The sequence below is a fragment of the Bos taurus genome, chromosome 21, assembly GCF_002263795.3.
Source record: "Bos taurus isolate L1 Dominette 01449 registration number 42190680 breed Hereford chromosome 21, ARS-UCD2.0, whole genome shotgun sequence".
NCBI lineage: Eukaryota > Metazoa > Chordata > Mammalia > Artiodactyla > Bovidae > Bos > Bos taurus.
The window spans coordinates 25,589,597-25,604,198 of record NC_037348.1 but is presented as its reverse complement, the minus strand read 5'-3'; the positions used below and the strand labels follow the sequence as shown (position 1 = coordinate 25,604,198).

Genomic DNA, 14,602 nt, shown 5'->3' with positions numbered 1-14,602 from the left:
TATATACACTGCCATATGTAAAGGGCTTCCCTGGTGGCTCAGATGGTAGAGAATCTGCCTACAATGCAGGAGACCCAGGTTTGATCCCTGGATCAGGAAGATCCCCTGGAGAAGGGAATGACTACCCACTCCAGTATTCTTGCCTAGAGAATCCCATGGACAGAGGAGCCTGGTGGGCACAGTCCATGGGGTCACAAAGAATTGGACACAACTGAGTAACTAAGCACAGAGGGGTGGGAAGGGGTGGGAGGTAGGAGGGAGGTTCAAGAGGGAGGGGACAAATGTGTACCTATGGGTGACTCAGAAACCAACACAATATTGTAAAGCAATTATCCTTCAATTAAAAATAAATAAATTTAAAGAAAAAAATTAAGCTGCTGTCAGAACTTTCATGGGATCATGAAAGCACAGGATTAAGACTCTGTGCTTCTAATGCAAAAGGCATGGATTCAATCCCTCCTAGGGGAACTAAGATCCCACATGTGTGAAGTGTGGCCAAAAATAAATAAATACAAAAAATAAAAAAATAAGCTGCTGTCAATCTTCTCTGTCCAGAGTCAGATGTCAGGTGCCCATATCCATAACCCTAGAGAAGGAATCTGCCTTCTCCAGTGGGGTGAATAGCTGGCAATTAAACAAAAGGATGAACAAGTAGATCTTGAACTACCACAGATTCTTTAAAAAAAAACTAGCACACAAGCAAAGATGACAAAATGTTAATGCCTATTTAATCTCAATGGTACATGGATGTCTCTTGGGTTACTGTCTGTACGTTTCTGCATTTTTAAAAACAGGTACTAATTTAAAAAGAAAGTCAATTTTAAAAACTGGAAAAATAAGTTCCCACTTAGACCTCCTGTCAAAATGGAGCAGAAAATTTCATAAATAAGGCTGTAAAAGGTAACTACTAATTAACCGGTTTTTGTTACTATGTTTTGCTGTTTTTGAATTTTTACAGTGAGAAGTCTGTGTCTTAGAAGGAACACTGAATAGTTACTTGCTTTATTTTAATTAATTAAGAATTCTGGATCTATTTGGATGGACAAATTCTAAAGTTTCCTATAAAGCTCCTATAACCATAATTTGACAGATAAATCAATGAAGCAAGATAAAAAGACAGGAAAGAAACAAAGGGAAGTTGCTCAGTCGTGTCCAACTCTTTGCAACCCCATGGACTATAGCCCACCAGGCTCCTTGGTCCATGGGATTCTCCAGGCAAGAGTACTGGAGTGGGTTGCCATTTCCTTCTCCAGGGGATCTTCCCAACAAAAGGCATACACAAATGTAGCTAAGGATTCATTCCATGATGAAGGTGGCATTTTAAGTCAGTGAGAAAATAATGGTTTATTCAGTAAAATGTGTCAATAGTTAAGTATTATTAAAAACATTGGTTAACCAACTGTAAAAAATTAAGTTAGCATTCATTCCTTGCCATATACAAAAATAAATAACAGATTAAATGAAAAGAATAAAATCTGAGTCAGGACTCAGGTGAGGTTTGGAAAAGATATTTTCACACAACATTCCAAAACCATGATAAAATAGATTGATCAATGTGGATACATGAAAATGACTTACCATGTCAATAAACATCACAGAAATTGAAAAAAAAATAGAGTGCAAAAATTTTTTGCATATCATAGAAAACTCTAAATATCAGTAAGAAAGAATGAACTGTCCCAGAGACAATATTCAAAGAGAGAAAGGCAAAGGAAAAAATGGGCAACATTATAAGAAACAATTATATAATTTACTACATAATTTATATATATAATTTCTGTAAATATAAATTATATATAATTTATATATTATATAAATATATAAAGAATTATAATAAACAAATTCTTTGTGGCTCAGCTGGTAAAGAATCCTCCTGCAATGTGGGAGACTTGGGTTCTATCCCTGGGTTGGGAAGATCCCCTGAAGAAGGGAAAGGCTAGCCACTCCAGTATTCTGGCCTAGAGAATTCCAGGGACTCTATAGTCTACGGGGTCACAAAGAGTTGGACACACCAAGCGACTTTCACTTTCATGATAATCAAAGAAAGCAAACTAAAACCACATGGGTTTGACTGCCTTAGGATGTATACATGTAAAGAAAAGGAAAATGATATTTTCTTTCTAAGGTGGAGAAGCACCAAAACACTATGGCTTTTTTTGTTTTGTTTTGCCTGCTGAACTGATATGGGTTAAGAAGACTCATACCACTGTTGGGGAGAATGTGGAAAAGTGAGCACTCCTAGGCATTATGAAAGAAGGAGAGATAGGAAATTTGTGTGATCATTACAGGAAGTAATCTGCATAAAACCTGAAGCACACATATCCTTTAAATAAATCCAGACTTCTAAGTACTTATCTCAAGGCAACAGTCAAATACGTGTAAAAAAAGTGCTACAAATACATTCTCTTTAATGTTGCTTATAATAAGAGAAATATCAGCAATAACCTTTGTAGCTAACGATTGGTTATATAAAACTGTAGTGCTTCAACATGATGAAATATCATGCAGCCACTATAAGCCATGTTGAAGAAATAAATGTATTGATATGTTTAATTTTTAATGATGTATTCTTAAGCTAAAAAGTGTGCCAGTAAATGGCATACTGTAATATGATATAAAATTGTCTATATGCACACCTTATATACCAAAATGTTATTAAAAATGATCCCTTGGTGCTTTTTTCTTCCCTTTGTTTTAGGTCTGTATTACTTAAATGCTTTGAATATGTGATTTTCTAATAAAAAAATAATGAAACAAGGATTTGCAGGAAATCCCAGCAAGGGGAACCTGGGGAAGTAAATTATTACCTCCGATCTTTGGTGTTCTCAGCTAGAAAAGGAAGATATCAATTCCTCTTCCTGGGATTTCTAACACGGTCAAAGGAGACATTCATGATTTCATTCAAAAATCTTATAAATGGCATGTGTCAGGCATGGTTTTATTTCTATAACTATTGGAAATATAGCAGGCTATTCAAGCAGATTAAAAAAAAAACAAACCAAACTACCCTCATGAGCTTATATGCTAGTGAGGAGACATATAATAAGCAAAATAGACAAATAAAATGAATAGTATATTAGATGGTAGAAAATGCTATGGAGGAAAATAGAGGAGGGTTTAGAAAGTAGGTGCTTCCCTGGTGGCTCAGAGGTTAAAGTGTGTGCCTCCAATGCCAGAGATCCGGGTTCAATCCCTGGGTTGGGAAGATCCCTGGAGAAGGAAATGGTAACCCACTCCAGTATTCTTGCCTGGAGAATCCCATGGACGGAGAAGCCTGGTAGGCTACAGTCCACGGGGTCGCAAAGAGTCGGACACGACTGAGCGACTTCACTTCACTTTAGAAAGTAGGGGACCAGGGGTAGGGACTGCAATTGTTTAAAAGATGTTCAGAGAGGTCCTCAGGGGAGAGATTGCATCTAAATGGAGTCCCCAAGTAGGTAACAGAGCCAACCACATGCCTAGCTGCCTTTCATGAAGAGGAAGTCAAGTGTCCCAGGCAGAGCAAACAGTGAGTGCAAAGGTCCTGAGGTTGAAGCATGATTGGTGTGTTTGGTTGGCCAGGAAGGCATTTTATACATTATGACGTGCAAATAAACAATATTTATTACTTTACTGTCAATGATACAATATCTATCTCTAAGGTGACTATGATCTTTATCAAAATGTCCCCCCAAAATAGAGCAGACACCTCTCACATTTCATTTTAGAGTGAAATAATAATGAGACCTGGGAGCTCCCTCAACTTCTCCTCTCTCCACCTAAAACCATCCCTCTGTCAGCCTCCCTCCTAACCTTTGACTTCCTAGGAAGAGATGAGGTCCTAGACCAGATGATGACTGTTGGGATGGAGAGGGACAGACAAATATCACTGAGGGGAAGTCACAATGTTTCCTGACAGGAAACAGGATAAGAACCCTCTGGTTTGGGCTTTCCTGTGGTCCAGTGGTGAAGCATCTGCCTGCCAATGCAGGGTACATGGGTTCAATCCCTGGTCTGGGAAGATTCCACACGCCTCAGGGCGACTAAAGGCATGCTGCTGCTGCTGCTGCTGCTGCTAAGTCACTTCAGTCCTGTCCGACTCTGTGCGACCCCATAGACGGCAGCTCACCAGGCTCCCCTGTCCCTGGGATTCTCCAGGCAAGAATACTGGAGTGGGTTGCCATTTCCTTCTCCAATGCATGAAAGTGAAAAGTGAAAGTGAAGTCGCTCAGTCTTGTTTGACTCTTTGCGAACCCATGGACTGCAGCCTACCAGGCTCCTCCGTCCATGGGATTTTCCAGGCAAGAGTACTGGAGTGGGGTGCCATTGCCTTCTCTGGACTAAAGGCATGCACAACTACTAAAGCCCTCATGCTCTAAAGCCCGTAAGCCACCACAATGAGAAGCCCAAACACAACAACTAGAGAGTAACCCTACTTGGTGCAATTAGAGGAAGCCAGAGCACAGCAGTGAAGACCCAGTATAGCCAAAAATTAAAAACAAACAACTCTCTGGTTCATTTCTCATTTAGGAAACTTTCTCCAAACCTCTTTGCATGTATTTTCCTATATATAACATTTGCGGGGGGCCGGGGGGGGGGAAATGGTATGTCATTTTTCTACTTTGTTTTAATTTAACTGTTTGTTTTCATTTCAGTGATAAATGTAAATGCATATTCTAGATCCTGCATGTGGTCATCTCATAACTGGGTATAGCTATGTGGTCTCAGGGACTATACGCACTGTGGGGACAATGTTGAAATTTTATCACTGTGTTTCCAAAACTGCAGTCTAAGAGGAAACTTTGGGTTTCATGGATTCATTTTAGAAAGGATACAGGTTTTTTTTTTAAATATTTATTTGTTTATTTGGCTGTACCAGGTCTTAGCTGGAACACATGGGATCTAGGTCCCTGACCAGGGATTGAACCCAGGCCTCTTGCTTTGGGAGCACAGAGTCTTAGCCACTGGACCACCAGGGAAACCCCGAGAGGGAAGAGTTTTAGGAGTCAAGAAACACTGACCAAGGTGTAGATCTGATCAGATTGCCCAGAAAGTCCACTACCACCGGAAGAAGTCAAAGTTATGCCGCTGGGTCTGCAACATTCTGTTGCCTCTCGACACTTAGGTGGCAAATACTCATCATCTCAGAGGTTGTGCTGTATTATTAATAGTTTCTTATTGCTGTCCTATGTGCTAAATCGCTTTAGTCATATCTGATTCTTTGCGACCCTATGGACTTAGCCCATCAGGCTCCTCTGTCTATGGATTCTCCAGGCAAGAAGACTAGAGCGGGGGGCCATTGTCTTCTCTGGTGGATCTTCCCAACCCAGGGATCAAACCCATGTCTTTTACGTCTCCTGCAATCGCAGGTGGGTTCTTTACCACTAGCACCACCTGGGAAGTCCCGTATATGGGATCTTCTTATTGCTGCTATAACAAATACCATAAATATAGTGGCTTAGAACCATACAGATTTACAGTCTTAAAGTCCAAATGGACTTTTTAATCCAGGTATTAGCAAGGGCTGAATTCCTTCCAGAGGCTCCTCTAGGGGACAATCTGTTTCCTTGCATTTTTCAGCTCCGGGAAGCTGCCCACAGTCCCTGACTCATGGCCCCTGTGTCCATCTTCAAAGCCAGCAATTACATCATTTTGAGCTCTACTCCAGTGGCCACGCCTCCTTCACTAACTCTTCTGAATCCTCTTCCCCATCTGTAGGCTCTTGTGTTTGCTCTGAACCCCTCGATCATCCAGCATAATCTCCCCATCTCAAGATCTGAACTTAATCACATCTGCAAAGGACAGGTCATATATTCACAGGTTCCTGGGTATTAGGACATGGCCATCCAGGGGGTGGGGTGAAGGCTAACCTCTTTAGCAAAGGGCCTGAACCCCTGACAACCAGCGCACATGCAGTAAGAAGGATGGTCTGTCCTCTTCACTTTCTCATATTTAGAGTAGACACAGCTGGCAGTCCTTCTTGGAAGACAAATGCTTTGCTCTAGTTGATAAAACAAGATCTGGTTTGCCCAGCCTATCAGGTAGAACCCTCTGTTGACCAGCAGCTGAGGATAAAGATAACTGGTGATGTTGATAAGGACTCTCTTGTACTGTAATCCTGGAATTTATCCTAAAATCCTGGACACATGGAAGGCCACATTGTCATGTCCCTACCCCACATTTTTTGAGCTCACAGCAACCCTGACCCATGCCTGCCTGGGCACCCAAGACAAAGAACTGGTCCAGCCCAGGTCCTTCAGCCATCCGGGACCTGGCTGCGACTCCCGGAATTCTTCCTGTGGATGGGGATGTGGTCTCTGACTCGGATCTTCCCCTTCCTCTAGCAACTCCAAACAGCACTTGTAAATGTGGAGAATAAACTGGAGCCCAGACATTCTGATCGGGCAGAGTGGGGCAAAACCTGAAATTTACTTGTATAAAGATCCCCAAGAGCCTCTGGTACCCTCGAGGCACTGACAGTGGCTTGGGAATGCTGGACTAGATGTATCCTAGCAGTGATGACCCTGATACTTTTAATAATCTTCAATCTGCTCACGAGCTCCTCCAGCTAAGCCTACTTACACTGAAGTACAGAAAACAGCGCAAGTCCCCTCCTCCTTCCCCATGCCGTCCTTAAGCTGAGCCTCTTTCCGGTGGCCACGCCGTAGTGTTGACTCACACGGAGGTGATGGGACACTGAATCATTCCACTCTTCCATCACGCAGCAGCTCTGGAGCCAGGCTTTCCCGGCCCCACAGAGAGCCTTCTGAATCATCCGAAGTGACACCCAGTCCCTGCTTCACACAACAGCGCTACTGCACTGCCCAGCTCCGTGCCAGCTCCTTGCCGGCCATGGCCAAGACGGGAACAAGATACTGTCCCGCTCCTTCTGGGCTCAGGGATCAGAGGGAAGTGCAGACTAGCACTGGTCTATCACAGCACAGCGCAGAGAGTGCGCCCATGGCCGTCGGACAGAGCGGGAGAGAGCCCACCACCCAGGGCACTCAGTGTCCATCTCCACTCACTACCCACCCCCATGCACTCCTGCTCACTCACTACCCACCCCACCCCCACCCACTCACTACCCTCCCCATTCACTCCCACCCACTCAATACCTGCTCTCCATCCTGCACCCACAATGATAAACGACTCTGCATTCTCTTCAACCCCAGCTCCAGAAACAGGCTGCATTGCTGAGTCTCAGCTGGCCTCTCACGGCTGCTGTCAACTCTCCAGGCTTCCAGGAGGGTCCAGAGCCCTTCACATTCCCATGAATCCCTACTGACTTTTGGTTTGTTTTCTCAGCTGTTTACTTGAAGTCTCCTTAAGTAACCATAAAACAGGCATGTTTAGCATCCTGCTTAAAATTTTTCTTTCTCAAAATCCCAGTGATGTTGCAGAGGCCACAGCGTGGTCATCACAGCACATCAGCCTCTGGGAGTCAGAACTGCTCTCCAGGACCCGAGGGAAGAGGCAGGAAGAAAGATCACAGCAGACAGAGGAACACCAAGGAAGACATGCATAGCAGAGGGGAGGCGGAGGGCTGCAGGCTGGGAGCGTCCATAGTGCTCTGTTCTCACAGGCCAAGCCAGTCAAAAAGGCTGCCAGGAAAGTTCCCACTTGAGAACACGGGCAACAGAGCCCCAGAAAAATCACACAGTATTCATGCTGGACAAGTCACGTGCTAAGGATGATATTAAATGGCGGGGGGCGGGGGGGTCGTATCTGTGTGTCTTTGTGTATGGAGTGCATTCAGCAAGTAGTTTTCAAACTTGGATAAAGAAGGAAACATCAGGGCTTCCCTGGTGGCTCAGTGGTGAAGAATCCGCCTGCCAATGCAGGAGACACGGTTTCAATCCCTCGTCTGGGAGGATCCCTGCGTGTCCCAGCCATAGGACACCAGCCATTCCACTGACTCCCCTACATTTCACTCCAAGCTCACAAAATAGCTTCTAATGGGCATTTCTCCCTGATCAGTGAGCACATTTATCAGATTCACTTTATTTGCACTAAACTATTAAGCCAGCACTTTGTGTCTTATGCATTAGGCCTCTGGTTATCATGCTTTTGCATGTGTGCTCAGTTGTGTCCAGCTCTCTGGGACCCCACTGACTGAACATGCCAGAATACTGGAGTGGGTTTCCATTTCCTCCTGCAGGGATCTTTCTGACCCAGGGATCGAACTCAGGTCTCCTGTATTGGCAGGTGGGTTCTTTACCACTGAGCCACCCAGGAAGCCTTGGTTAACCATGGGTCCTTCTCTGAAAGACTGGCCTGGGTATATCAGCAAAGGAACACTCCAGCTAGCAAAAATGACAGCTACACACCTCAATGTGGGAACCACACCAAGGTTCAAATCTTCATGAAGCTCTGTCTCAGCAACCTCTAGCCTTTGAGGATAACACTCGATCCCAATGTGCTCTGATCACACACCAGTGTTGTCTTAAGCTCTTTTACATGCTGCATCCATCAGGACAGACTAGGTTATGCTGTAGCAAGACTATCCCTGGATTCCAAGAGTTTAAAACCCCAATAGTTTATCTCTTATCCACAGATGTGACCAGTGTGAGTCAGCCAGGGGTTCTGCTCCTTGCCACCTTCAGCCTAGGACCCAGGCTGAGGGGCAGGCCCTGAAATGTTTGCAGGATGCTAGTTCCTTGACCAGGGGTAGAATCCAGGGCCACAGCAGTGAGAACTCCAAGTCCTAACCACTGGACTTCCAGGGAACTCCCATGGAGCTTTGTCACTGGAGCAGAAGAGAAGGAAGAACCAAAAGTGAGGCACCTGCCAAAACTCTGAAAGCTCCCAGCCAAACAAGGCTCAAGACCTTGGTGACAAGGGAGGAGGAAATGGTAACCCACTCAAATATTCTCGCCTGGAGAATTCCATGGACAGAGGAGTCTAGCAGGCTACAGTCCAGGGGTCTCAAAGGGTCAGACACGACTGAGCACACGCATGCACAGAACCTGAATGGGAAGGAAGTCCAAAAGGGAGGGGATATATGTGTAGGTATAGCTGATTCATTTTGCTGTACAGCAGAAACTAACATGACATTGTAAAGCAACTACACCCCAATAAAAAATTAATTTAAAAGGTAAAATAAATAACAATTTCAGGGAATTGAAATCCACCACTTTCCCAGAAGGAGGGAGAGTGAGAATCTTTATTAGCAGAAGAATAACCATCACACACATGGTGCTGATGACCTCTTGGAGCAATCAGTTCCCAACTTTAACCAATTTAAAGGTTTTTCTTGCAATGAGCCAAAATCTGCCTGTGCCAGGCCATGTTCTAGGCACTGATATACAACCACATTTCCCTGGAGAAGGAAATGGCAACCCACTCTAGTACTCTTGCCTGGAAAATCCCATGGACAGAGGAGCCTGGTGGGCTACAAACCATGGAGTCACAAAAGAGTTGGACAGGATTTAGTGATTAAACAACAACAACAAATAAACCAAAGTCCCTGTCCTACAACGTACACTGTAGTGGTTCCATCCATTAGCTCCTGTTGAGTCAAAATAACTTTACTCCTTTGTTGTCTCATTCACTCAGTAAGCATTTACTGAGTACCTAATTCCCTGCCAGGTACAGTGCTAGATTTCAGGAGCTTTCAGGCTGAAGAGGACATGGTCTTTCAGGAGTCCACATTGTAGGGGGTTAACTAGACATCAAAGAGGATCAGCTACCAGGATCAGGAAAGGTGGGTGACATGTCAATGACATGGAATTAGGAGGCCAGAAGCTGGGCTTAGAAAAGGCAGAGGAACCAGAGATCAAATTGCCAACATTCACTGGATCATGGAGAAAGCAAAGGAATTCCAGAAAAACATCTACTTCTGCTTCATTGACTACAAGAAAGCCTTTGACTGTGTGGACCACAACAAACTGCGGAAAATTCTCAAAAAGACGGGAATACCATACCACCTTACCTGCTTCCTGAGAAACCTGTATGCAAGTCAAGAAGCAACAGGTAGAACTGGTCATGGAACAATGGGCTGGTTCCAAATTGGGAAAGGAGTACATCAAGGATGTATATTGTCTCCCTGCTTACTTCTATGCAACTACCTCATATGAAATACTAGGCTGGTTGAGTCACAAGCTGGAATCAAGATTGATGGGAGGAATATGAACCTCAGATATGGAGATGATACCACTCTCATGGCAAAAAGCAAAGAGCAACTAAAGAGACTCTAGATGAGGATAAAAGAGGGAAGTGAAAAATCTAGCTTAAAATTCAACACTGAAAAAATGAAAATGACAACCAGTCCCATCACTACATGGCAAATAGATGGGGAAAAAGTGGGAAAGGTGACAGATTTTATTTTCTTGTCTCCAAAATCACTGTGGACAGTGACTGCAGCTGTGAAATTAAAAGATGCTTGCTCCTTGGAAGGAAAACTATGACAAACCTAGAGAGCATATTAAAAAGCAAAGACATCACTTTACTGACAAAGGTCTATATGGTCAAAGCTCCAGTTTTCCAGTAGTCATGTACAGATGTGAGAGATGGACTATAAAGAAGGCTCAGACCAAAGAATTGATGCTTTCAAATTGGGGTGCTATAGAAGATTCTTGAGGATCCCTTGGACAGCAAGGAAATCAAACCAGTCAATCCTAAAGGAAATCAACCTTGAATATTCATTGAAAGGACTGATGGTAAAGCTTCAGATCAGATCAGTCGCTCAGTCGTGTCCGACTCTTTGCGAACCCATGAATCGCAGCATGCCAGGCCTCCCTGTCCATCACCAACTCCCGGAGTTCACTCAGACTCACGTCCATCGAGTCAGTGATGCCATCCAGCCATCTCATCCTCTGTCGTCCCCTTCTCCTCCTGCCCCCAATCCCTCCCAGCATCAGAGTCTTTTCCAATGAGTCAACTCTTTGCATGAGGTGGACAAAGTACTGGAGTTTCAGCTTTAGCATCATTCCTTCCAAAGAAATCCCAGGGCTGATCTCCTTCAGAATGGACTGGTTGGATCTCCTTGCAGTCCAAGGGACTCTCAAGAGTCTTCTCCAACACCACAGTTCAAAAGCATCTTAAGCTCCAATATTTGGTCACCTGATGCGAAGAGCCAACTCACTGGAAAAGATCCTGATGCTGGGAAAGATTGAAAACAAAAGGAGAATGGGGCAACAGAGGATGAGATGGTTAGATAGCATCACTGACTCAGTGGACATGAACTTGAGCAAACTCCGATGGTGAAGGACAAGGAAACATGGCATGCTGCAGTTCATAGGTCACAAAAAGTTGGACATGACTGAGCGACTGAACGACAATAACAGGGAACCACAGTATTTCATTTCCAACACTCAGAGGGGGGATATGCACATTCTAGAAAGAAGCCTTCTAGGGGTTCTCAAACTGTATTCTTGGAGCTGTTAGGGGTTCCAAGAGAGTGCTTTAGAAATTACCTTGGGAAGTGAACAGGCTGTCATGTCAGTCTTTCATCTATAATCTGTTTCATGTACTTAACTTTCATATAAGATTCAACTTAAAGAGTTCTACTCTTAGAAGAGGGGAAAAAAACTAATGGTCTATGGGACCATTAGCCACTGGTGGTCCAGTGGTTAAGAACCTACCTTCTGGGGCTTCCCTGGTGGCTCAGTGGTAAAGAATCCACCTGCTAATGCAGGAGAAGCGAGCTTGATCCCTGATCTGGGAAGATCACATATGCTGCAGAGCAACTAAGGCCATGTGTCACAACTACTGAGCCCGTGCTCTAGAGCCCAGGAGCCACAGCTACTGAGATCATGTGCAGCAAATATTGAAGCCCACTCCCCCTAGAGCCCTTGCTCCACAATAAGAGAAGCCACTGCAATGAGGAGCCTGTGTACTGCACCGAAGAGCAGCCCTTGCTCACCACAACTAAAGAAAGCCAGCGCAGCAGTGAAGACCCAGCACAGTCCAAAAGAAAAATAGATGGTCCAGTCTGATACTCTCTCATTTTATAGAAACACGCAGAAAACTTAAGTAACTTACTGAGGTCATATCATGAGTTAGATGCATGCCAGAGGCTGCCTGCCAACTGCCTCTGCCTGTCTCTAAACTCCATACCCACCCCCACCCCCTTATTTTTCAATTTATACCAAGTCTGCAGCTAAGTTCCCCATGTCAATGGGGAAAGCTAATCAGTGGGCTTTAGTGGCACAGACACAGGGGAACCTGGAATCTTTCCCGGCTACTTTGAGAACACACATCACCACCTGGCAGAAGCAGATAGTAGGGCCTTCCCCTTTCTTCTCCTGGTCATCAAGTCCCAGCTCAGCAGGCACCAAGCCATAGCTGCAACACTGCTTTCTGCTTCACATTTTTCAGGATCTAAGAAAGGACTTATCTGGGGGCTCCTGAGTGAGAACTGCTGGCCTGAGACCCGTTCTGTGTGCAGTGGACAGAGAGGACAGACATCTTAACCTCGCAGGAGCGACTGAATGTTTCAGAGAGAGTATCAGAGAGTTAATAAGCGGCAAAGGCTTTTGGAAGCTGGAAAACCACATCAATTTTGCCTCTGGCATTGGCTAGAGTGGAGGGTGGGGGGTGGTGTAGAATATTATATTTGTAAAATTCAAAAAGAACACATCACTGACAAAGAAACCTCTGTCTGTCTTCCAAGTATTAAGTGCTATACAACACTTCCTCACCAAACTCATCAGAAATGCAAATACACTGTTTGATCTGTTATTTGCCTGGCAATTTATTTGCACATAGTCTCAGAATTATACAAGCCTCTCAGACAAGTACAGTAAAAATCAGACTCTTTTTACTAGACAGTCAAGGTTTTCCTTCCAGTTAAGAAAATCTCTCAATCTGTTCATTCTGCAAGGTCCCTCCTTCTCTCTCCTGCACCTCCTTCCTCTGATGCCCCTAAAAGGGGGGTGTCCAACTCTCCCTACAGCATCAGAGTATCAGGCACCCCATTCTCTTTAACGTCCTTCTCTTATCTCAACTGTCCTCAAAATACTGCTGTGAGGGTGCCATTCCTACAGATATACTGTGGTCACAGCAGCCTGCCAGTTTCTACCTGCAGAGCATCCTGATCAGGGATGGTGGTGGTCACAGGACTGGAAAAAAGGGTCATTAACCAAACATCTCCATCTGGGCGAGGCGGTGGTGACAGCTTGAGGTCTTATGCATGGCATCAAGAGTTGCCAGTTGTCTGAGAGCAGCTTATGGACCCGCCCGTCCCCATCACAGCCATGAGGGCAGAAGCACGGACTCTGCTCTCTCTCTGGAAACCACCACTTCCTCAAGAGAAATGGTTTGGAAACCTCTGAGATAAATCTTTATTGTTTATCGCAGAGACTCTCGATCCCCCAGCTCAGGTCTTCCCCACAGGATCCTTAATTTCCCCTGAAAAGCGCTCCTGAACCAACCATCTTCCTAGCGTGCACACAACAGTCGAACATTGCTACAGTCTTCCAGCACAACGGTGCTGGAGTGGGCACTGTTACAGTGAAGCTGCTCAAACACAGGGAGCTCCCGACACACTGGGGAGAGTGGACTAACAATCACTCTGGCTGGATGGCTGGATGTGTCAGCCCGGAGGAACGCTCGCGTTCAGAGGACCAACAGGCAAGGAATGCTGCAGGCGTACGAGTTAGACGGCGGCGGCCGCGTGTGAGCGCGCGCTCCCCGCCCGCCAGGCCTGGCTTCTGTGTCGTCTGGCAGGTGAAGTTGAACAATCTTATCTCCTCGGGAAAACCAACGATCCCATCCCACGTCGACATGACCGAAAATCTCAATTTAAGAATTGGATCCACTGGTCGGTCCGGCTCGGGTGGGTACCTGGAGCCTCTGATGTGTCGGGCTTTTTGTACATTAGTGCTGGACTATTTAACCCTCAAGATACCAGATTCAATTTTCAGCCATGAAAACTTGACCCAAACCGCATGGTCCTCTCGCGTCGACTCTCTTCCTGAACCCCTGATCTCTCCACCAGGTCTGGTCAAGCCCAACACCACAGACACACCTTTCCCATCACAGCCCCCAGCGCGGCACCCCGCAGGCAGCCGAGGGGAGGCGGGGAGGGGTGCCCGCGGCCCGGGACTTCACATCCCGCGCGCGTGTGCGGCGAGCCACGAGCACACGGCGCACACACCTCGCACCGGTACACACGAGCACGCGTGCGCTCCCGCCCCCCGCCAGTCGCTGGCTCTCCGAAGTTACCTCCGAGGCTCCACCGGCGCCGGGCCCACGCGGGCCTGCAGGCTCCCACTTCTTTCCCGCCGTGGTCCGCCAGATCTCAGTCGCCGCGCCCGGGGAAGGCTCCGGAGCCCGCCGGTCCCCGCCTCCTTTCGGGCACCCCGGGATCCGCACTCGCGGCGGCACCCCGGGGTCTGGGGCGGCCGTGGCCTCGGCGCCCCGGGTCGGGCTCTGCCCTCACCTGCGCTGCGCCCACAGGGCTGCAGCCGGGGCCAGCGCACCGCGGGGGAGGCGGCCGCTCGGGCTTTTCCCGGGCAGCCGGCGGCCGGCACCGGCTCTCATGGCGCTCGGGCTGGCTGCGGCTCTGGGACGCGGCCTCGCCCCCTGGGCGGCCCCAGCCGCGGTCTTTGTGTCTCTGCCGGCGGCGCCGCGTCACGGGCTGGCGGGCGGTGAGCTGCGCGGGCCGTGAAGCCCTAGGCGG

General features: G+C 46.5%; 1 protein-coding gene across 1 annotated transcript in view; it reads right to left on the bottom strand.

The window, feature by feature from the left end:
- Nucleotides 1-14,366, bottom strand: part of MINAR1 (membrane integral NOTCH2 associated receptor 1) — a 37,240-nt gene extending 22,874 nt beyond the window's left edge. Inside the window, exon 1 of the mRNA XM_015459232.3 lies at nucleotides 14,146-14,366. The gene's annotated coding sequence lies outside the window, so the exon portion shown is untranslated. The remainder of the gene's footprint in view (nucleotides 1-14,145) is intronic.
- Nucleotides 14,367-14,602: the final 236 nt, after the last annotated feature.